Raw genomic sequence first — 997 nt, forward strand, 5'->3', positions numbered from 1 at the left:
AGGTGTAGAATCATTTCCTGCTAATGATCTGTGGATTGTAAGACTGCAGATAAAACCTTTGGAGGTGACAGATAACTGTCTTCTCAAAACAGATTACTTTATTACAGAACTCTAGTTCAAAACACTTGTATCTGATACTTACAGCCCAATTTGACTGGAACGGTCACTTTAACATACAGGTGAGAACCCAATAAATTGTGAAAATTAAAGTGGCATGGAATGCCTGATCTTTTTTTTATTGAGTCTCTAGAGTCTCTGGCATCTCTCATCTTAGTGTAGTTGCTACAGAGGCAACAATTTGGTAACAAGTCTGTGCTTAACTCTGCATTGAGACCAATACTTAAAGCTGGACTGAAGTCTATCTACTTTCATTTTTCCTGACTGAATCTTAGTCTGGAAATTTGTTTTAAAAATGCTTCAGGGAACAACTGAGTTTTCATATATAATCTAAAATAAATGAACTAATCTGAGGAAATATTGTAATATGCCCCCTTATAGGAAGCAGGTCCCACCTCATGGGCTCTTTTTGTCTGTCTGTTTTTTTTCTGTAGCTGAATTGACTTCAGTCTCTTTGTTCACACTTTCTTAAAGTGCAGCACACTTCAGCTATTTTGCAGTACAGCCCTAGTGAGATACCTGGCTGTGCTGTCCTGCTGACAGAGTATGACCTGCAGATTGACTCCACGCCACCCTGCAGTCCCTGTTGTTTGCATTACTCTCCAAGAAAAGGGAACTGTGCAAGAGTTTGCCTGGTGCAGCTTGGTTTACCCTCCTGTTTTGAGGGAGGCAGGCTTTATATTTGGGAATAAGGAGCATATGTGTGCCTGCAAGAGCGTGCCTTATGCTATCCTGCCAGCACAAGGTTATTGCCAAGGTTATCATTGCATGTCCTTCCCCTTGTTACTCCTCCCCCTCCAACGTGCTCTTTCCATTTACTTTACAAACAAAGCTGGGGAGCTGCACCCATCTACCAGCCGCTTTTATTCTCCACCGAGGC

Source organism: Pterocles gutturalis, unplaced genomic scaffold, assembly GCF_000699245.1.
Source record: "Pterocles gutturalis isolate BGI_N339 unplaced genomic scaffold, ASM69924v1 scaffold13013, whole genome shotgun sequence".
NCBI classification, from domain to species: domain Eukaryota; kingdom Metazoa; phylum Chordata; class Aves; order Pterocliformes; family Pteroclidae; genus Pterocles; species Pterocles gutturalis.